This window comes from Lutra lutra, chromosome 5, assembly GCF_902655055.1.
Source record: "Lutra lutra chromosome 5, mLutLut1.2, whole genome shotgun sequence".
Taxonomy (NCBI): Eukaryota; Metazoa; Chordata; class Mammalia; order Carnivora; family Mustelidae; genus Lutra; species Lutra lutra.
In genome coordinates this window covers 55,475,157-55,499,652 of record NC_062282.1, presented here as the reverse complement: position 1 = coordinate 55,499,652, position 24,496 = coordinate 55,475,157, and positions in this window count along the sequence as shown.

Below are 24,496 nucleotides of genomic sequence, written 5' to 3'. Positions count from 1 at the left end.
ACTATCTTCATGTTAGTACCTTGCTAGAAGGAAAAATAAACTTGAAAATGGCAAGGCCTCTAGGCCTCTGGTATCTTGTTGGTCCTCTTTAGCATATGAAAGTTCTATTGAAACCTCTCTTTTCCTTACTTCCCTCACCCCCTTGGTAGATAACCTGCCACCCCTCACAACCATGGGGCAGCAGCTCTTTCTGCCAGCAGGTCCCATCCCTGTGCTTTAATAAACCACCATTTTGCACCAAAGATGTCTCAAGAATTCTTTCTTGTTCATTGGCTCTGGACTCCACCCCACTGAACCTCACCTATATTCTAAAATCATCAGTGACTCAAAGCTACTCTTGTGATAAAATTTTCTAGAAACATACACAAACCCAGACACACAGAGATACACAGGAACACACTTAGAGTGCATATAAAAACTGGTGAAATCTGTCTTAGGTCTATGTTTTTTTGTTTTTTGTTTTTTTAATTAATTAATTTATTTGACAGAGAGAGTTCAAAAGGCAAAAAGGCAGGCAGAAAGGCAGGCAGAGAGAGAGGAGGAAGCAGGCTCCCTGCTGAGCAGAGCGCCCAATGTGGGGCTTGATCTATCCCAGGACCCTGAGATCATGACCTGAGCTGAAGGCAGAGGCTTAACCCACTGAGCCACCCAGGCACCTCAAAGGTCTATGTTTTAGTTAACAGTATTACACTGATGGCAGTTTCCTGTTCTGACAATGTACTACAAATACATAAAAGACCATTGTTAGCTGAACCTGAATGAAGTGTAAATGAGTAGATGTAGGGACTCCCCGCACTATTTTTGCTAATTTTTTTAGTCTTAAACTACTGTTATCTTTTATAAAGCATTTATGTGAATGCAACATCCAGAAGTTCAGTTTCATTTGCTTCAGTGACATCTTTGGTACTCTTGGGAAATAGTATATTTTGTAATGCTATAAGCATTAACTTGATTTTTTAAAAAGAGTTAAGAGTTAAAATTGAATTAGAATTATAAATCTTTAGAAAACCTTAAAAGAAAACGTTTGTTTTTAAAGACCCTATTTTTGTTCGTAGTTTCTATCTCAAAGTGAGATAAAAACAAAACTGTGTTTATTTGCAACTGAAATTGGCTATAGAGATAAGGATAATAAAAACTGAGATAAATTCATTATTACTCATACTCTGCAGTCTAAAAAATAAGAGAAACGACTCTACCGATAAATGGTATCAATGCAAAATTCATTACTTTATGTTCTTATTTTTTTCTAGACATAATAATTGTTTTTTTTTTCCTGAATTACCATCATTTTATTCATTGAAACTTATTGGTGGACTTCATTTTTTTTAAAGATTTTATTTATTTATTTATTTATTTGACAGAGTGAGAGATCACAAGTAGGCAGAGAGGCAGGCAGAGAGAGAGCGGGGGAAGCAGGCTCTCCGCTGAACAGAGAACCTGATGCGGGACTCAATTCCAAGACCCCGGGATCATGACCTGAGCTGAAGTCAGAGGCTTAACTCACTGCACCACCCAGGCACCCCACTAGTGGACTTTAAACAGGAAGAGATGCTGACTATAAAATGTGGCTTCAATATACACAGTAAATTATTTTTGAAATATAATCTAAAATTGATGACTAGCATCTCATCCTGATGTTGATGATGGTGAATCGTGTAAATCTCTATCTACATCTATATCTAAATCAGTATCTATATCTGTATGTATATCATCTATATCTAGCTGTCTTAGTTTGGTTTCCTGAGAAGCATATTCTAAGGCAAGGATTCCAGTACAAGTAGTTATTTTGGAATGTCATTGTTGGTCAAAACACTAGGGGAATGGAAAGCAAACTAGGGAAGACAGTCGGTCAGGGTTTATTTATTTATTTATTTATTTTTAAAGATTTTACTTATTTATTTGACAGAGAGAGAGATCACAAGTAGGCAGAGAGGCAGGCAGAGAGAGGGGAAGCGAAGCAGGCTCCCCGCTGAGCAGAGAGCCCATGCGGGGCTCGATCTCAGGGCCCTGAGATCATGACCTGAGCGGAAGGCAGAGGCTTTAACCCACTGAGCCACCCAGGTGCCTCCAGGGTTTATTTTTTAAGCAAGTACTGTTGAGGGTAAACAAAACTGAATCCTAGAGAAATCTAGGCCCCAGTAAAAAAAACTGTGCTCAGACTTATCCCAACCTGAGAGGTAAGAATATGTATATTTATATATCAACTTGCATTGTTCCTTGGTTAAAGCCGTTTCTAGAGAGATAATGGTCCAGCTTGTCCCATAGGCAAGAAAGTAGCCAAGCAGCCAGAGAAAGTCCCTAGACAGAGAATGCAAGTGCTGATGATAGCCCATTGGCACATGTGCAATGAAATGATCAAAATAAGGGGATCTCATTAGGTCCCTGAGAGCATCAGTTATATATACCCTATCTTATTCTGTATATATTGGGCCTTTAAAATGTACTCATTGAACTAACAAATTTTTAGTTAAGCTTGCAGAATGAGTGATACACTTTTTTTGTATTACAGAACTGAAGTATTTAGGATCAATCTAATTTGATATATCTCTTTTTTAGATGATGTATTTTTTTCAATTACCTTGTAAATCACATAATATCTGTTGCTTTAGTCAATCAACAAATAATTTCTCATTATTTGGTTCTATAGGGAATATTGTTGAGAAATGTGCTAGCCACTAATAAGAACTATTTAAAAAATTCAGGAGGAAATAAGTAAATCAATAAGAGTTGACAGGTCTCACATAATCGTATCTATTTAGAGCCCAAAAATGTAATACTCCATGGTGAAAATTAATGAATTTTCCACCCATCTGTTAGATTTAGTGGGTTAAGGACATAGTAAGGTTATAATACTCCCAGAGCTAGGGCCACTACTTCTTACTGAAAGTCAGGCTGTATGTCAACTTCATCCTTTTGAAAGAATAAATTATCAATGATCTGAAATTTAATACTAATGGTTCTTATCTGAAATACAAAGATTTCATGGTTAATATACTTACTTGAAATACTAAAGATATTATTTTAATTTTTAAAAATACTCCCCCAAACAAATGAAACTTAATGTTAGACTATTCAAGCTAGTGCGTAAGGAAGAGTTTATGTCAAAGATAAGCTAGAATTGCTACGTAAGGAAATAAGGTACAGAAATTGGCCATTTCCCCATATCTATCTATCAGTAATAAAAAGGGTGGCAGGCATTGCAAATATTCTGATACTACAGAAAACCTCATGTAAGAAAAGTCTAATGTGGTTCTATCATGACTCTAGGATGGAGGAGGGTGGCAAGGAGGTTGATTAATGCCAAAAAAGAAAAGTATTTCCCTCCATCCCTTTTTATTTCCCTCTATTCATGATGATCATCAAAATGAGACAAACAGGAACAAACTTGGGTTAATTTACATAGAACAGAATGATATCATTTAAGTCTTCATTATTTTTCCTAACAAAACTATACTTTGAAACAAAACTTGATAATCTAGCTAAAACTATGGCAAGTCAGGTACAGTCACGAAACTGTAAAAATCAAATTAATATAAAAAGGTGAGAAAATAGAACTGCCTAAATTTCTAAGTGGAAAATGGTTAATTAGATTGTCTTTTGTCATATTTATTAAATGTTCAGTTTTGCACAGCACACAAAAAAGTGAAAGGGGACTTTTGATAAATTACTACAGAAAATGTAATGGATCATATTTTGATTTAACTGGAATTTATTGGACCTTCAGTGATAATCCAATATTCATATTTTAATTTGTCGGTATGATCAGGACATACCTTTTATAAGCCTTTCATTTTCTGTGAAAGAAAAAGGCAAGACAGAGAATTTAAAGACGACTTATTATTCCTGGAATGGTTGGCCTGAGAAGATGAATAGAATGTGTCTTTTGATATTTCAGCAGTGTTATTTTAAAATTCTCATGTAGGTCATTACTTATTCTAGAGCTGGATCAATCAAAGGGAGGTGAATCAGCAAGGCGCAAAAGAGGAAGCCACCTTGAAATGGATTAAGTGAAATAATTGTGTGAACATATGGCCTGGAAATTAAATTGATTCAGCTAAACAAGTTATATTAAACAGATCAGGTAATTTTCAGGCATCTGGTCAGATGATCACAACTCAAAGCAATTATACAATTGGAAGCTCTGAGAAAAAGAGAGGGGCCTACTAGCCTACAGAGATAGGGACCACAAAATGAAACTCAAGATGTTAGTGATCTTTTCATAGTTTGCCATTTTAAAAAAGATACATGTAAAGATAAAACCCTGGATAAAAGAATTCTGAGAGTTTTCTATATGAAAGTTGTCAGACATTTAAGTTGTCAATAATTTATTCACTTATTTACTCACTTAAAAAAATAAATATTTATTGAGAACCAACTCTCTTTAAGCTCATTATAAAATGCCCCAGTTCTCAAATTTCCTGTATTTCAGAATTCATATGTATTTAGAGCAGAAAAATAGGTGCTTTTTAAGTTGATAAACTTTGACCCACAAAATCTTCTTTGACATAGAGTTCTTTTTTCCTTGGTTACTGTCTTGATGTTTGAGCCCAATGTAAAATATACATTTAGATATTGTCTCTCTTCATTTTGCCTACTGTTTCCAAATATATAGGTATATATAAATACCAAGAATGCAAATGTTAGGTAACTTGCAAATCATAGGCAATGTGTATCATATTCATAGGCCATGAATGGCTACTGATTTAATTTTCCAAAACAAGACATGAAATATAGTAAGATGTTTTCATTTTTAATATGAGCAGTAACTTCTAAAAACTTTTTTTGTTAAGTAATGTAATAAACTTATGGATAATTTTTATGTACTGAATTATATGAATCATGATTATCATACATTCTTATTTTAACTGTGCAAGTATATGAAGTACTTTAATCTCTTAATCATAAAGGTATCTGAGAGGATGAAATATCCTTTAACTTACATTAGATTTAATGTAAATAGTCTGGGCCTGTTGTCTTTAATGTAAGAAAATTACTCATGTAATTTTTTTTTCAAAGTTTATTCAATTGAAAGCATTTGTGTAATTCTTAGGGCTAATATATCCTCATGGTTACAATGGAAATGAAGCAAGCAGTATGAAATTTTTATAATTGTAATAGGCAATTCTGTAGGTTTGGTTTACAGAAAATTAATTCACAGATGAGAAATGAAGGGACTTCAACCATAATAGGCAATGACAGGTATAAGTATTTTGTAAAAGTCTTATATTTTATAAAATGTCCTGTCATGTACACTTACTGAACTTTATCAACAACCAGGTGATAAAACTACACTATTCTGCATATAGATTTAAAAAAGAAAAAAGCAAAACCCTGAAGCTTAGAAATCCTCGATTTCCCCAAAGATACACAAATAAATATGACAGTAGATAGGATAGAAATAAAGATGCAGTTTGAAGAATGCATTAGACAGGATATGAGGGAAACTAGAAAAAAGGCCAGTTGAGTGGCTATTATTATATATTGTGGATAAAGATGATGAAATCCACAATAGAGGTAATGGCAATGGGTTGAAGAGGCATGGATTAATTTCAGAGATACTCAAAATAATTGAGTGGTTGAATGACTACTGGATAGGGGATAAGGAGTGGGGAGGAGAAGGAGAAGAAGGAGGAAAAAGTGGAGGAAGAAGAAGAGGAGGAGGAGGTAAAGGAGAAGAAAAAGGAGAAGGAGGAGAGGGGAGCAAAAGGGGAATGGGAGGGGACGGGGGAGGAGGAAGAAGAGTTAGGGGGAGGAGAAGGAAGAATTCAGCCTTCAGAAGTGATCATAGATCTAAAAGTAAAACTTAAAACTACAAAATGTCTAGGGGTGCCTGATTGGCTCATTTGGTAGAACATACAACTCTTGATCTTGGGGTTGTAAGGTGGGTATATATTTTGGGTATTAAGACTCTTAAAAGTAAACTCTTAAAAACAAAAAAATAAAACTATAAAATGTCTAGAAGAAAGCATAGGGGAAATTTTTAGGTAAAGATTTCATAGCTATGACACCAAAAGCATAATCCATAAAAGAAAAAATTGCTATCCAGACTTCATCAAAAGTAGAAAACTGAACACCTTTAACATGATGAGAAAATGAGCCAAAGATTTAGAGAAAACATTTGCAAACACTGTATCTGATAAGGGACTTTTATCCTGAATATAATAAGAACTCTCAAAGCTCTAATAATAAAATAACCCAATTTTAAAAACGGTCAAAATATCTGAACAAATGCTTCATTAAGAAGATATTCAAATGGCAAGTAAGCATATGAAAATGTGTTCCACCACATTATTTTTTAGGAAAATGCAAATTAAAACCACAGTGTGTTATTACCATATATTTATTAGACTGAGAAAAAAAGAGAAAAGCAATTGATAGTACCAAATTATCCTATGATATGGAACAATTGGACTCTTCTAATATGCAGGTGGTAGTACAGAAAGTACAACCATGTTGGAAACAGTTTGACAGTTTCTCATAAAGTTAAACATACAGTTAGTATATGACCCAGCTATCCTATTCCTAGACACCCAAAATATATGAAAACTTACACTCACACAAATATCTGTATCTGAAAGTTTATATAGGATTTATTGTTAACTGTCCCAAACTAGAAATAACCCAAATATCCTTAAATTGGTGAATGGTTAAAATATGGTATATCCATACAGTAGAAGACTACCAGCAATAAAAGAAATAAACTACTGACATTTACTATAACATGATGGCGAATTACATATCAAATGTATTATATTAAGTAGAAGAAGCTGGGTTTAAAAGTTTCCATATTGGGGCGCCTGGGTGGCTCAGTGGGTTAAAGCCTCTGCCTTCGGCTCGGGTCTCGATCCCGGAGTCCTGGGATTGAGCCCCACGGCGGGCTCTCTGCTCAGCAGGGAGCCTGCTTCCCTTCCTCTCTCTCTGCCTGCCTCTCTGCCTACTTGTGATCTCTGTCTGTCAAATAAATAAATAAAAATCCTAAAAAAAAATTATTTAAAAGTTTGCATATTGTATTACTCTATTTATACAACATGGTGGAAAAGGCAAAAGGGACAGAAAACAGATCAGTCGTTGGTAGACTCTTGAAAAGAGTTACAAGGGACATAGATGAAATTTTGGAGACAATGGAACTATGCTATATGTTTAATTTAATGATGTTTATATAATTGTATGCATTTGTCAAACTCTCAGAAATGTACATTTAAGGGTCAGTTTCACTGTGTATAAACTTTACCCTAATTTAAAAATAGAAAAAAATGGTCAAGCCATTTATAACACTTTGAGATAACTGCAACTGCCCCTCAGAATATAACCCCCAGGAAATTTTACTAGTTACCAAGCACATTTATATACAGCCTTTAGAAAAACAGATACTGCAACAGGCCTCTGGGGAGAGGACGATATACGGCCTTGAAGCTGAGCAGCTGGGGATGCCCAGCTCGCTCAGGGCAGAATGCCGCCTGCTTCATTTTTCTGTTATCTTCCCTTCCCCCACGCCCAGAGCACCTTGGCTATTTAGCTAAGTCCTTTGAATGTGTTTGTTCAACTATAAACTTTATACTACTTGTAGAGACATGTTTTGCCCTCCTTCTTGTTTATCTACAAGGCATATGACTAACGTTTGACCTTCATCAACTCTTCTGTGGACTATTGTTTCTATCTAATAAAAGTGAGACTGTGGAGTTTCTTGGGGCAGCAGTCTTTTCGACTGTTGTCCCCTGCTCCCAATCTCTTGCAGCTGACTTGTTTGTGCCTAATTCTTCTCCCGTTTGCCAACTGGAAGCGGCAGATAACATGTAAAAAAAGAACAGCATCCTGTCTATTGGATTTAGGAACATGAGTGCCCTTGTTGAGAACAACTTTGAAACACCAGAGAAAACATAAAGTATGTTTGCAGTTTTTGAGGAAGCCAAGCAATTACATCTGATAAAGAAGAAACCATGAGTATAGTTGACAATTCCCCCAGGAAACTTAACCCTCAGGAAAATAAAGAGGGAGAGGGAAAGAGAGAGAGAGAGAGAGAGAGAGAGAGAGAGAGAGAGAGGAGGTGTTGTTTAGAGTGTGAAGATAAAATTGGGTGAGAATAGTTTTTAAAATATGAGAGAAACCTGAACATTTTCCCGTATATGGGGAAAAGACAATACGAAGGAGGTTGAGGAGACTAGAAAAAGAGGGGATATTAACAGTGTGAGGTCTCTTGAGGGGGCAGATATGGATGAGTTAAAGCACCGAAGTGAAACAGTAAGCCTGACAAGGAGAAAATAAAAATGGAGAAAATGAAAATGATGCCACAAGACAGCATTTGTTTTGTTTTGTTTTGTTTTGTTTTAAGAGCATTATGCAACCCACACACAGTTGAAGAAAGATGAATAGCTTAAGTCATCCAAGATCTCTCTCTCTCTCTCTTTTTTTTTTCTTTCCTCAGAACGATGAGTTGGAAAAACAAATGAGGTATAGGAATTGAGGATGATTTCTAAAGGTATTTATGTTAGACTGAACTATTTGAGAAAGCAAGTAAAGGTAAGGAGAAGAAAAAGAGTCAGGAATTTCTGATCTTAATGAAGTTGAATCATTGTGGTGGGTGAACACAGCAAACAACAACAACAAAAATTTGATGACTGAAGACTTTCATCTGAGAGTGGGATTTCAGAGCCTGCAGATTTTGGAAGTAGAAGAGATAAGAATAAAATTCAATATGTGACACTGAGAGGGAAGAACTAATATTGAAAAGAGATCATATTACATGATATGAAATGTTAGGATACTGTGTAGATTTTCCATGGTCTTATTTAAAACACTGAGACCAGTAGAGTAATTTAAAAAAAAAAAGAACTATGGAACAGGTACCAGAATATTCAATGGATGAGGGAGAATGACTATAAAACTGATAGATGAGATATTGTGTAGAGTAGATTTCTGAGTGCTATGGTTTTGAAAGCAGAAAGAGTGCATGTATATAGAGGATATAGTCTGAAAGTCTTGAGTAGCTCTAGTGAGTGAGGAGGATGATGAAGTTACCGCCTTCTCCTCAGCTCTGTGAGCCACTGGGGAATGTAAGTTTCTCTTGAGAACTTGATGGGAGACATGTACTAATGGAGTCAGGATTCAGTTAGGTAAGGCAAATATATTCTCTATGCAAAGAGAATTCATTTCTCATGAAAAAACTATGCCCAATGCACACAAAAGAAAGGATGCTTTCGAGTGTGTTCTGTGCATGTGTGTGGCAGGGAGACACTTCTGAGGAGATGAAGGGCAGGAGAAAACTGAGGTGGAGACATATGAAGATCAAACTCAAAAAAGACTGATAACCAATAGAGCTTATTATTGGGGAGTAATCAAGAATGATAGGTATAGAGGCATATTCTTTGTGTTATGTCTTAATGACCCTGCAAGTATTATGAGAGTAGTAAGTGTCCTGGGACTTCACAGAAATGTGAAAGGGGCTAGACTAAACAAAATTGAGTAATAGCAAATATATCGCATGTATGCTGCTCTTTCCCAATCATGAACCCATGACAGGCATGACTAATTGATTATGGCACTCTTTCCTACTAACAACAGATTCAGTTCAGAGTCCTTCTCAATACGTCTATCAAGATAGTCATTTCCAATTGGCTAAAAATAACACAGTAATTAAATCAGTATTTTAAAACCTTATTTTTTCCCACCATTTTTCTTATTTGAATTGTCTTATGGGAAACCTATCTCCACATTCCAGAAAGAAGAGAGATTAGCATTTCCTCTTTCCTTTGAGTATGTTTCCTCTCAAAATAAAAAGAAGGTTCTCTTCATTATTATCACCTAGTTCTCTCAGAAATACAGGTCTTGCCAAAGATTTGAAGGAGGTTTTTAATGTCCCTCTGGACTTTCCAGGGCAGTATATTATGCTTTATGGGATTTAGATGATTGTATCCCTAATTAATATTCTTGCTCGGTTTTCCAAGAAAAAAAAATAAATTTATGTTATTTCTTGATCTCTGTTAGGGTGTTCAGGGCAAAACAAGCAAAGTTCTTTGCTTTGGTGAAATCACATCTGGAATGTAGTTTTTATTTAATTACATTCTACAAATAATATTTATAAAATTGAGCCCATCCGTGTTATTGTAATACTTCACAGTTTAGTCAATAGACCATATTGCCAAGTTTTAGCTCATACTGGCTGTGTAATTTGGGCCACCTTACTATTTTGTTCACTTGTTTGTTTCTACATCTGTTACCTAAAATAATGTGTGTGGGGAAGGTGGTCATAGCATCCACTTCTTTAGGATTAGTGTGATTATTAAATGAGAGAATAAATACTTAGCACTGTTTCTGGCTCGGTAATAGTGATGGGAACTCCAGTGAGGACAAAGATGCAAACTGTCTTCATTCAAGGGACAATGAGGCTTATACTTAGCCCAGAAAGGAAAGGACTTAGAGGATGAGTGATCTAGCATTTATATGGAATGATGGGTTGAATAAAGTCACAGAGAGCAGCTGTATGTTGGCTCTCCCTAAGTAAAACCATCAAGTAATTAGAGCTGTCTAAAACTGAATGCCATGCCTCAGATTTGGTGAGTTGTTTATTTATGGACCATCAAAAGCAGAGGCTCAATGAATAATCATTATAAATGTTTTGAACTGAGTTTACATAAAAAAGTATGACTAAAATATATCCAAGATCTTCATATTCTGTTGTGTTCCTTATACCATAAGTAAGAATTAGTTTGAGATTGTTTAGCTCTAATGAGTCAACTTAAAAAGAAAATAAGAAAAAATGATTTGAAGGGTAATTGGTTATTTGGTCAAGACAACATAGAATATAGGGATCAAAATTTAAAGGTTGTATTAAATAGTAATTAGAGCTCTTTTAAAAAAAATTAAACACATAAAATCATAGAGTTGAGAAAAAGGAGTGGATGGGCACTAAATTTTAAGCCTTAGATGTATGATATATATTTGACATACCTTTGAATCATCATGAAAATCTTATGTGACTGGCATTTTTCAAATGGTAAAACTGAATCTCAGAAAATGTATTTGTCTAAGGGAGACAAGAAGCTGAGACACAGACCCACATCTCTACCAAAGTTTATGGTGTAAACTTTGTATATGGTATAAACTTTGTATATGGTATAAACTTTGTATATGGTATAAACTTTGTATATGGTATAAACTTTGTTTATGGTAACACTACTGTATACATAGGCACATGAATACACACATATCTATATTGTTATATATAGTAACTTAGTAGCAGTTTCTAAAGAATATATAAATTATTATCTTCATATATGATAATTAATAACATAATTTACAATTTATATACAGTGTAATGAGGCATGAAATAGAATCTACTCAGTCTCTTGAAAGTATCCTATTAAAAGTTAACATGATAAACTATAACTAGTGTTTGAAAAACGGGAAGAACTATGGTTATTAAATCATCTAACCAGTGACTTTCTTGATGGCATAGAATTCTTCCATTATTGGGGCACCTGGTTAGGCATCTGCCTCTCAGTTTTGGCTCAGGTCATGATCAGGGTCCTGAGACAGAGCCCCACGTAGGGCTTTGTGCTTAGCATGGTGTCTGTTTGGGTTTCTCTCTCTTTCCCTCTGCCCCCCTGACCTGTGCTCACTCATGCACTCACTCTCGTATGAATATATAAATCTTTAAAAAAAAAAAAAGAATTCTTTCACTATTGCTGATGATTCAAAAAATCACTTATTTTTTAAAGAAGAAGTTTGGCTTTTTTTAATCTCCCAAGAATGGTAGAAATATTGATAACTGCATCCAATTTATTGAGAAAATATAACTGAAGACATCACATCTTGGAAAGGGAATTGAAAAAATTATTTTCAAAAATAAAACAATTTTCTTTAAGCATATTGATACTTTTCATATGAAGAAAATACATAAATGCATAAATTCAATTTGATTTTCTCTCACCTCTTTTACTTTCTCCTTACCAAGACAAACATATTTTTTAAATCTCTCTCAAATGGATTTACAGAATAAAGAAAAGTAAGATACAGATTTAATAAAGAAATCTATTAAAATAGGCTTGTGACTGACAACTAGGGTTAGAAGAACTTCCATATAGTATTTCACTGTCAACTAGAAGCTGAAAAGTAGCAGCTAATTCATTCTTGAAAATCTATATCCTAAGCCAAATTAAAACAGGATACATTTATAAAACATAATCGGTTCAGTATTTCTACAAATATCTAATTAATTATAGGTGATGAATGAGATTGGGATGCAAAGTATGAAAAAAGTGAAACTACTTCTGTGTCTACAGGGTGATATTTCCCAGAAAACCCAAATGATATGGCCTTCAGAACAAGACTTATTAGGCATTTAGAAACTCAAAACATAATTTTGGTCAATTGTAGCCCAACTGTTGGGTTCATTTTTCTTCTTTATCATCTATGATATATAAATGGATGACCTATACTGATCTGTAGAGCGATAAGGTATACATATTAATATAAGTATGCATACTCATATAAGGTATACATAGATACATACATACACATGCACACACATATCTTCACTATATACATTATCTACCCTCATATGTATATATGCATATGTGTACATATATGTATGTGTATATATGTATGCATGCATATACATATATATATGTACATATATATATATGAATGATTGTACTGCCAATTTGAGATATATTAAAAATCATGAGAGAGAAACCAGAAGTAAAGTTTTTAGTTCTTGGCTTAAGGATTTAATTTGATGATGATCTTGGTTTGGGAAGATTTTTATGATAGTTAATGGATAGTCTGCCAATTCACTGAAGAATGAAAAATAATTTTATCATGTACAGTCCTAACCTAAACATATTTTATCATTTCATGTAGTTGTGATTCTGTAAAATACAAACTAAGCTTTCATCAAGTGTATTCATAAAGGTTAATTTTTTGAGCAACCTTCACATGAATCACTTTACTGTGACTTGCCTACTTATCTTCACATTGAATAAATAGAACATATTATTAAATCTTGTTTATTAATTTATCAGTTTAATATGATCATACACAGAAATTTTCCTTAATGTATACTGAAACAACTAAATGGTTGTGAAAGCACAGGAAAAAAACCTTTTACTCAACTTCTTTATTTGTTTAACTCTATACAAGTCTTGTTTCTGAGATGTGGACTATACCTTCTTCTCAATTTCTATCCCTAAACTTCCTCCACCATTTGAAAACCAGCAGGATTTTCTTCATCACTGCCCTTAGGGTATGGATAATAAAGAGAATGAGAACAAATTTTTGGCTTTCTGAACACCTAAGTAGATTTTGTTAGTGTATTAGGGAGATAATATTCAATGGAAGATAAGGCTTCAATTTTAAGAGCAAATCACTTAAAAGAAGTTTTGTTTTGTTTTAACATAATCCAAAAGTTTATCTTCACATATAAAGAGCAGTTTGAAGAGTCAAAGAAAACCATTTATATCAGGAGTCAGTGGACTTATCCTGTAAAGGACCAAATAGTAGATATTTTAGGCTTTTGGCTTATGTGATCTCTGTCTCAACTACTCAACTCTGCTATCATAACTCTAAAGCAGCCACAGACAATAAATAAATGAATGACTATGCCTGTGTTCCAGTAAAACTTTACTTATAAACACTGAATTTTGAAATCTGTGGACATGCCTTGTGTCACAAAATATTCTTTTTATTTTCTGACCCTTTAAAAATGTAAAAACCATTCTTTTTTTAAGATTCATTTATTTTAGGGCACCTGGGTGGCTCAGTGAGTTAAGCCTCTGCCTTCAGCTCAGGTCATGATCTCAGGGTCCTGGGATCAAGCCCCACATCGGCCTTTTTGCTCAGCAAGGAGCCTGCTTCCCCCTCTATCTGCCTGCCTTTCTGCCTACTTGTGATCTATGTCTGTCAAATAAATAAATAAAATCTTTTAATAAATTATTTTTAAAAAGATTCATTTATTTTAAAGAGAGAACGTGAGCAAGAGGGGCAATGGGAGAGGGAGGAGAATCTCAAGCAGACTTTGTGCTGAGTGTGGAATCCAGCACAGGGTTCCATCTCAAAACCCTGAGATCATGATCTGAGCTGAAACCAAAAGTCCGACACTTAACCAACTGTGCCAAACAGGTGCCCCATTCTTAACTTGAGAACCATACAAAAACAAACAGTGGTAGGGGTGCCAGGTGGCTCAGTCATTAAGTGGCAGCTTTTGGCTGCTGGGATCAAGATCCCACATTGTGCTCCCTGCTGTGCAGGGAGACAGATTCCCCCTCTCCCACTCCTCCTGCTTGCGTTTCCTCTCTCACTGTCCTCTGTCTGTCAAATAAATAAGTAATATCTTAAAAAAAAAAAAAACCACTAAATTAAAAAAAAAAAACAACAAGCAGTGACTACATGTGGCACATGCACGCACCAAGGTTTCCTGAACCTTGACCCATGACTATAAGTCATGAAGTAAAAAGGATGTCATAAAAACTGTATCCTCCCCAGACTACTAAGACTTCTGGAGTCTAGTAGTCTATGCTCTACCTCTCTAGGAAAGTTATATTATAATGACATGGAAATAGATTTTTCTCTCTAAAAACATTGGCTTGATCAGTCAAAACGATATGACCAAATAAACTATTTCAAGTTGAAGGTACTGATACTAGACTAAATTATTACCCCCAAAATATGCATGGTCTAATCCATGAAATCATTGACTATTACCTTTTATGAGGAGAAAAAAAGACTTTACAGATGAGATTCATCTAGGATTTTGAGATGGGAGATTATCCTTAAATACCATCATAATGGTGTTTATATGAGAGTTGCAGAGGGAGATTTGACAACAGAAAAGAAGACAAGTGTCCAAGAAGGCAGAGACTGGAGTGATGTGGTCACAAGGCAAGGAATGCTGGAAGCCACCAGAAGAGGAAAGCAACAGATTCTCCTGCAGAGCTTCTGGAGGGAGCCCTATCAAAACTTTTGATTTCAGAGTGGTGAAACTGATTTCTGATATCTGGTCTCGATATTTTTGAGGGAATGAATTTTTTTGTTTGTTTTAAGCCATAAAGTATATGATATTTTGTTACATAAGTTATAGGAAACTAATACACTGTTATAGCACTAAGAACCTTCATCTTTGTTAGAGGAAATGGTAGCATGTTAATTTTTACATCCTTACTTTATTTTCTATCATTAAACTTTACAGAATGAAAGGGATGTATAAATGACTTATTACCCAGCGTTGGGACCTAAATTAAAAAGTCATGCCTCTTTCGTTGTAGTATTTTTTGGTTATACAATACATCCTTACAGGCTGATTTTTTGAAAATTGGACAGCTAGTTAATTAGAAAAAATTTTTTAATTCTAATCTTAATTTTGCTTTCCTGTAATTTCCATCAACTGGTCCTACTTGTGCTCTCTCAAGCCACGCCAAATAGCTCTTACGTTTCTATTAAATCACAATACTTTAACATGTTGAAAAAAAATCATGTCAGTCCCTATTCTACCCCAGAGTATCCTACCTTAACCTATAAATCTTCTCAAAACAAATCTGTTAAGTTCTACTAACTATCTTGTTTGTAACAGTAATTTCTATAAACCTCATCATCTGAATTCCACAAAAATGGTAGGATAACAATAGTTCATTTCTTGTGAGATTATCACATGCTAGGCAGGGTACTAATGGCATTATCTCCAATATTGCTATCCCAGTTTTATAAAGGGGGAAACAGAGTTTAGGAGAATTGAAGCCATTTATCCAATATATCTAGTAAAGAGTTGAAATGAAGATTTGTATGATATTTTTTAAGATTTTATTTATTTATTTTAGAGAGAGAGAGATATGCACAACCAGGGGGAGGGGCAGAGGGAGAGGAAAAGAATCTCAAGAAGACTTCAACTTGGGGCTCAATCCCAGGACCCTCAGAATATGTCTGAGCCAAAACCAAGAGTCAGACACTTAAATGGACTGAGCCACCCAGGCACCCCTGTATTCATATTTTAAAACACCAAATCATATGTCCTTAATTACATTGTATAGCAACCAACGGTTTCTTATTTAGGAAGCCTCTCTCAAATGTTGCCCTCACAACTGTTCCTAGCATTTGAGTTTACAGTAGAGTGATTTAACTAGAAGGACTTAATCAAGAAGAATACTACAAATTTTAATTTCACAGAATTCACTGTAACTTTTTGAAACACAGCTATGGTATTCAACTTGCTCATGCTGAGCTCATAGTTAATTAAAAATTCCATTTTTAAGAAGGGCCATCTGTACCCCAATGTTCATAGCATCAATGGCCACAGTCACCAAACTGTGGAAAGAGCCAAGGTGCCCTTCAACAGACGAATGGATAAAGAAGATATGGTCCATATATACAATGGAATATTATACCTCCATCAGAAAGGATGAATACCCAGCTTTTGTATCAACATGGATGGGACTGGCGGAGATTATGCTGAGCCTGGTAGTGGGTATTAAGGAGCACACACATTGCATGGAGGACTAGGTATGGTGCATAAACAATTAATCTTGGAATGCTGAAAATATAAAATAAAATAATATATTTTCATAATTCTTAAATCAATCCCCTATTTTGTGTTTATGAAAATTCTTTCCAAAAATTATACTGTTATTATTATTAAATATTATTAAAGCATTAAAGTATATTTAAAGATTATTAAAATTATACATATTATTATACTACATATAATATAAATTTGGCTTCTATCAATTATTTAAGTGCCAAGGCTCACAGACTGGATTAACTATAATCCTTGATTCACAACATCGTCTCATTATTCATCAGTTAGCTACTTTAATAATGCAGTGCATACCTGTGAACACACTCTATGACCCAAAATTGTGTTGGCCACCTTCTTCTTTTCCTTTTAATACAGTTTGTTACATTTATGGATATTGTCATCTTTGTATTTCAATTGTATTATATTTGTATTTCAATTTTTGTTATACTTCAATTTTCGAACTTATATAAAATACATCATTCTACATCTAGTTGTTTGGGAGTTTTTCATGTAATATGATATTGTTAAGGTTCACCAATTGCTGATATGGCTTATTTAATTTCTCTGTTGGAAATAATCCAATGTATAAATGTTACATTATATTCATCTACAGTGGGAGACATTGAAAACACATTTTTTTAAATACTTAAACTTTATTGTATTTTTTCAGTTTTCTAAGATTCATTGTTTATGAACACACCCAGTGCTCCATGCAATACGTGCCCTCCTTAACACCCACCACCAGGCTCACCCAACCCCTGCCCTCCTCCCCTCCAAAAACCTCAGTTTGTTTCTCAGAGTCCACAGTCTCTCATGCTTCATCTCCCACTCCAATTTCCCCCAACTCACTTCTCCCCTCATTCTCCCAATGTCCTCCATGCTATTCCTTATGCTCCACAAGTAAGTGAAACCATATGATAACTGACTCTCTCTGCTTGACTTATTCCACTTAGCATAATCTCCACCAGTCCTGTCCGTGTTGATACAAAAGTTGGGTATTCATCCTTTCTGATGGAGGCATAATACTCCATTGTATATATGGATCATATCTTCTTTATTGATCCATCCGTTGAAAGGCATCTTGGCTCTTTCCACAGTTTGGCGACTGTGGCCATTGCTGCTATGAAAATTGGGGTACTTCTTTTCACCACGCCTGTATCTTTGGGGTAAATACCCAGTAGTGCAATTGCAGGGTCATAGGGTAGCATTTGTTGTTATTTTTGGTAGTAGTATAACTTTTTCAAAGCTTTCTTAGGGTACTTAATGAGCAAAAGTTCTTGACTTTAATATAGTTACATTTTTCTTTTAAGAACTTTCTTCTTATCCAAGTTCAAAACAATATTTATCTACATTTTCTACTGAATCTGAATTTTTCTTTTATATTTAAAACCCTTGATAAATACTGAGGTGTTTTTTTTTTTAATGAAATAAGGATTGGATTTTATCTTTTTCCTTATATTATAACCATTTTCCTACCTCCATTGAATGTTCTCTCATTTTTTTACCAATGGGAGAGTCACTTTTGTGAGATATCAAAGTTCTGATTCTATAGGTATCTTTTTGGGGCTCTTTGGTCTATTTCATTGGTCTAGTCGTTCAACCCTATGTCAATAAAACACTCTCTTAATTACCATACCTTCATAATAAGGCATTTAGGGAAATTGACCTTTTATAAAAAGTAATTTTGTAGAAACTCCTAGTCTTCACTAATGTGTTCTTTTCCCCTCCTCTGTGCAAGCATGATGTTTTATTTTATAGCCCTCCACCATTTAGGCAGACCCATGTGATGAATTCTAACTAATGAAATTTCATTTGAAACCATGTATATCACCTCCAGAAAGAGGGAACAAAATGCCCAATCTCCAATCTCTTCCCTTTTGAATGTCCAATTAACTCTGTTTCAATGTCCAATTAACTCTGTTTCAAACGGACAATGTGATGGGGGCCTAGACAGTCTGGATCACATTTCTCTATGGGACATGAAAGGTGAATGAAAAATACATTTTGTGTAAGTAAGATATTTATGTTTTAGAGTTGTTTGTCACTATATTTTGTAATGAAGTTATATTATGAATTCAAATCCTTAGTCCTTTAACTATGTATAAATTAAAACCTTTTTTTGAGTAAATATCCTTACACACTGACACTAACATGGCTTAGGATACAGGGCTTCTTTCTATCTGTGTTATTTATTTATAAACTGACAGTTTAAGATTATCCTCCCTACCTAGTGGTTTCAAGTTAAGAGAAATTTTTATTTAAGAAATAAGACCATAAGAGAGCATGAGACAGCAGATGGGGAAGTTGAGAATCTGATGGCTTTCCTCATAAAGTATCAATATTCTTGCCTGGCAAAAGTTTTACCTTCTAAAAATACAAAGTTGAATGTTTTAAGAAATATGGGCTTTATTCCTAAACTAGGATCCCAAAAATTAGGAAAAAAAGACAAGAAGAACATTTTCAGTAATGAAAGATTAAAATGTGTCACAAAGAAAAGACTATAGAATGCTATTATATAAGGTTTTGCCCTGCATAGAAGTTAATCTATTTCTTTCACATTTCTTTGTCTCTGCTAAGTGATTATAAAACTATGGATGAGATTAAACTAGAAAGTAAAGGTATATTTTATGAGTTAAAGGTCTGGAAAATGAGTCAAACTGCATCATGGACTAAAAAAATTTTTTACATGATTGACATAGTTTAAATGGATATCTTAGCAACTAAATTGGTATACTGTGGGTATTCATCAAGTATTTTGGTTTTTTAAATTGAATACTTATAGAATTATGAATAGCTATGATACTGTCATTATTAACAACTTTACTTCTGTGATAAAGTTACAGTAATTCACAATAAAGAAACCTTTTATTGTTTTCAAATGTTTTCACTGAAACTTTTCTACACATCAGAATTTGTACTATAAAAATCCTATTGCCATAATACTAGCCTGCAGCTAGATACTTAAGTTATCACACTAAAGATTGATTTAAATTGAGTGTAATTATCTGCCTGGAGTCTTTAAAAAATTTCTTTCCCCTTCTTTAACCATTAATTTTCAAAACCATGATTATCCACAATAAGTTTAGTTGGTGGTATTTAATTAGTGTCTATTAAAATAAAATCTATATGCTGGTTAATTTAATCTGATTAAAAGAGAATCACATGCAAAATCACTAACATAGTGAGCAATTTTGTGAATTTGAAATGGGATCTCTTAACTTTTACAGCTGAAAGATGTGCTTGATTCACCCCCATTAAAATGTTGCAAAATTCTTATATTCACACATTAGCTTGGCACTTTAAAAAATGTCAGTGAGATTCCACTTTTCACCTATCGAGTTGAAAAATGTAAAGTTGGGAAAGTTTGAAAATACACAGCATTAGCAAGAATATAAAAAAGCCAGTCACTTTTCCCATATATATTGTGGCAAGTATTAATTGAGACAATTTTTTGAGAGTGATTTAATAATATATTTCAAAAATTTAATAATCAAATCATTGACCAGTAATTTTCTTTCCAAGAATTAACCCAATTGATTTTCTTCTTTAAATGTACAGAAGTATGTACAAGATGATTCATTTTTTTGAAAGTGGGAATAATAAATGTCCTTAAAGGCACTATGAAATTGGGACAAACCCATACAATGGAGTATAATAATAGTCTTATTATTCAAAAGAGAGCCAGAAGCCCTTGTGTTGCTATATACAATTGTTACAAAAATAAAATAAATGGTGTGTGTACTCTGCTTTGATGCATGTATTTTAGTTAAGTGTTTGTGCACATACACCCACATATTTATGTTTGCATGTGTAGACAGCTTTTGAAATATACAAAAATATTTTTAACAATGGTTGCCATTGGTGATGTTGATTTGGAATTTGGGTAAGGAGAACTTACTCATTACACTGTTAGACTCTTTCTTTCTTTGTTCCTTCCTTCCTTCCTTTTTTTCATATACATATATTGTTTCATTTTTAAAATCATGCAAATAAAGCAAAGACAGAACATGTTAGCATGCTTAGTTTTTTCAGCATATAGCACTACAATATAACACTGAATATAAAGACTGTCCTGTATATCCTGCTGGGTGCTACAAAGATCCTCTATCCCCTGTCATACTCACTCCATCTAGTTTTCAATGACTTAGCAGTGACCTCAATTCCAGAATGAATATTGGAGCAAAGTCTGGTTTAAAAAAAAAAAAGTCCTGAATCTCTATAGAAAGCTATTTTTATGTATACAATTTCTTAAGTTATTCTAGGCAAGGCATCAACTTTTATTCTTTAGCAATTATGTAAGTATGTTTACCCTAGAACTATTCTCATCTTTCTAACTCTTTCCAGGTATCTGATCATCCACCATTGATCTATATCCCCCTGGCTTATTTCTTTTTATTTTGCAAAGGAATATGAAAGGTTTTTGCCAAACAATATTACAGCTAGGAACTGATGCTGTGAGACTGGAAGGCTGCCCCTCGTTGTAAAATAAGATTGTACCATTAAATAGGGCTCTCAGGTATTTGCCAACCTGGGTAATGATGTCTCTCTGGGATACCTGCCCTTTTGGCAGCCTCCCATCCAGGCACGAGTCAGCAATCACAATTAGTGTGAAGTGGAATGAGAGTGCCAAGTCTGCAGAATGCAGAGGAAATGCAGCAAAGTCTGAAATGCAACTCAGTGAGCAGTCACAATCCTCAAGACAAAAATTGCTCTATTCTTAAATGGGAATAAAGCAATGACAGATCAACTGCCAAACTATATTCTCTGTGTAGGTATGCCTGATCATCCTGTCAGTCTTTCAACCATTTCAGAGTGCTCCCAATATGATTCTTTCCTCCCAAATAGTCTCATACGCCTTTCCCCAGGTACTCATGGCAGAGAGAAGTGACACAGAGTTAAGGACTCCTGTTGAGGACAGCCAGAATGAGGTTTATCCTTTACTGAAGAGGTTGGGAAAAGACTGAATAAATAGAGAGCAGAGAATGAAATGGTTACAGTTGTTTGAGTAAATCCATACAATGGATTTATCAGGTGAGAGATAGCTTTAAGATCCTAAAGTACACTTGGGAGGTAGGACAGAGAAATTTCAAATCAATTTATGTCTTCCTTTAATTATGCTTTCATGCTAGCCAGTCACCTTGAGGTTATATCTCTCAGGATATAGCACTCTTAAACTCCTAAGTATTTGTTTGTGCTGCATGTTTTTGACTCTGTCTCTTATAGTTCCATTCCCATAGTGGTTAGCAGATTGCCTTTAATATGATGTGAGGGTTGGATGGGCAAGTTTAGGTTTATTTGCTGATATATTATCAATATTCTCACTTAAGTTGTAGCTTGAACATATCTGGACCTATGAAAAGGCATGGTATTTTTTGATTTATATCTATGGCATAGCTGGCATACTGCAAAAAACAGACACAGAATTGTATTGTGTCTGCCTTGCCTTTTTCTGTTTTCCTGTAGTGATTTAATACGGATTATCTAGAATAACCTAGCAGCTACAGTTGCATTGACAATTAACAGTAACTTTACAGTTAGATTTTCTCTCCTTCCCTTCTAAATAAAATACATAGAATGCTACCACTCCAAGTCATACATGCTTTTAAGTTCTGTTAAATTATTCCCAGATGAATGTAAATATCTTTTGTTTCTTAAAACATAAATGCCATTACTGAAACTCCTTAAATTTACAAACACTAAAACCATCAATGAAAAAAATCTTGTCAAAATGGGCTTACAGGTGGACATTCTGCTTACTCTCTCATGCATTTAATTGAATTTTGTGCAATTTCATGTGCATTATAATAGACTTCTTTTACACCATCAGGAAACAAGTTTTAAAACATGTGCTGTGCATTAAACATCACATAAATATTCAGTAAGGGAAAGAAAAACAGTTCTGAAGAAGTATAGTGATTTTACAGTCTCTGGTTTCTAATAAATTTTTACAGCAATCCTAAACTGCATTAGCAAGTCCTGGTTTATTGTCAGGCCTCTGCACAACATCCCTCAATGACATGTCAAATCTTTACCACAGCAGTGGAACTCCTCAAGCTGTCCTCATTGGCAAGAGTCTTGTCAGATTAAATTGCCAGTTCTTGTCAAGTAAAGTTATATGATCGGATCATAGTCTCCTGATGATGACATGAGTTGTTCTTTGACTGTGACTGGACTGTAAATTCCCAGGACATCCCAACGACCACAGATTTTGAGAATAAAAAGAATTTATTGACCTTTCAAAGTGACAGTTCTCCCCTGAATAAAACGTCCAGTCATTTAACAATAGGATTCTTGTTTTTTTGTGTTGTTATGATACATCATTTATCAACACATTTATTTGGTAACTTAGGATATTACATATGCTTTACTCCCTGCCTCTCTACACTTTTCTTTCATTTCCTAAATTAAATGTCATGCATGTATCTCTGTCAAAAAATTATTTTCTATTTCAGGTATTTAGGATTTTATATTTGCATAGCAGAACTCCTAGAGTCTCCTTGGTACTTTGAATTTTTGTTTAAAACATTAAAAATAAAAAACAAAACCCCAAACACTGTCAACAGGCTGCAGTGACAATGCATGGGCAAGAATGTCATTCATGGTGCCAAATTGGAAACATCCCAAATAAAAGCAATTGTTTTCTTTGTGTGAGTAAGTCACTGCCGACTTCAGAAAATATTACATGTGTTATGAGGTAGGAAGAGATATCCTATGCCTTTCTACTTATATTCAGGACATCAACTATCTTGAAACAAATAAATGAAATATTTATCACAATTACAAAGAACAGCTTGGCTCTTAGAATACAGGGCTCCAGCTGTAGGATTTTAAACACCTCAGCATACGTCCCCAGTGTAGTTAGATTTCAGAAGATGAAACTCTTTCTGTGAGATAGTAGCCATCATTAACCTCAATATTTATAAGAAATCTAGGACTACACTTGAAATGGTAATTTCAATAGTCAGGAAAACATTGCTTTATAAAGATAGTATGAGGCCATGTGAAAAGTCACATATTTTCTCTTAAAATTGTTCTCTACTTCAGATATTTCATTAAATAATGCATTCTGCTCAAGTCATGATAAACATAATCTGACCCTTTAATTAAATTTCACCATTAGGCTGACTACTAGTGATATTTTCTTCTGAATAAATCTAGAAGTATTTTGCATCACAATGTCTCATATTATCAAATAACAAAAGTTTTCATTTTAAGCATGCATTTTTAAATACATTTCTATATAAACTTCTTCCACACGCAAAAAAAGATTTCACAGGCATAACAAATGGGTCCAAAAGAAGATTCAAAACAACTTGTTGAAATTTAGATTTACCCATAAATTGGGCTTAGTGTCATTCTATCTTATAATAGTGTTTGGTCCTTATTCAAATATCCATCAATTGACCATAAAAATGTCATTCATATGTTTAAATCACTACAGGCTTCCTTTACTTATGGAAATGGACTTTATACAAGATTAAATCACATTAATTCCTCATTTTGGATTAGAATTATATAATTTTTAAGCTCTGACTTGATCTTGATTGAGCTAATCAAACCACAAAAACAAAATAGCATGTATTTCTGCTTTATAGCTACATAACTATAAATATGACCTTTTAAAAACAATGCCTGTTAAATAACCTTAAAATAATCATTTTGGGGGCACCTGCGTGGCTCAGTGGGTTAAAAACCTCTGCCTTTGCGGCTGGGGTCATGCTCCCAGAGTCCTGGTATCTAGACCAGCATCTGGCTCTCTGCTTAGTGGGGAGTCTGCGTCCCCTTCTCTTTCCCTACTTATCTCTCTTCCTGCTTGTGATCTCTGCCCGTCAAATAAATAAATAAAATATTAAAAAATAATTATTATTTTTAAGTGAGCAAAGACAAGCAAATTCTTTCCCAGATACTTGCAAATGCAGATCACAAAACCAATAAAATTTTATTATGGGTGTGAGATTTAGGTGATTCATTTTCTGTTTTAAATATTCTTAAATA